The sequence below is a fragment of the Belonocnema kinseyi genome, chromosome 4, assembly GCF_010883055.1.
Source record: "Belonocnema kinseyi isolate 2016_QV_RU_SX_M_011 chromosome 4, B_treatae_v1, whole genome shotgun sequence".
NCBI classification, from domain to species: Eukaryota; Metazoa; Arthropoda; class Insecta; order Hymenoptera; family Cynipidae; genus Belonocnema; species Belonocnema kinseyi.
Window position 1 is genome coordinate 130591382 of NC_046660.1, and position 464 is coordinate 130591845.

Genomic DNA, 464 nt, shown 5'->3' on the forward strand with positions numbered 1-464 from the left:
ATTTCCACCTTAACATACCGTCGCCACATTTTGAGCCAAGACATTCCCGATGATAGCTGCAGGGCGTGCCATGCACACCCCGAGCATTTAGCTCACATACTATCTAGTTCTCCAGCACACGCGGGAACGACCTACATTCAAAGGCACAATGCGGCACTAAGAGTACTTTATTACCATCTTTGTCAGTCCTACGGCATTCACCTTAATATCGCTCCTCTAAATGCTCCTAGGGAAATTGAGTCAAATTTCGAGAATGGGAAGCGCCGCATATACTGGAACTTTATATTCTCGACAATTGTTTCTGTTGCTCACTCGAGGCCTGACATGGTTCTTCTTGACTCCGAGAAGCGAACCATGTTCAGTATCGAATTTTCGGCACCAGCTGAAAAAAACATCATAGCCAAGGAGAATGAAAAGAAAGAGAGGTATCGAGACCTTATAAGGGAGTTGCAACGATTGTACCC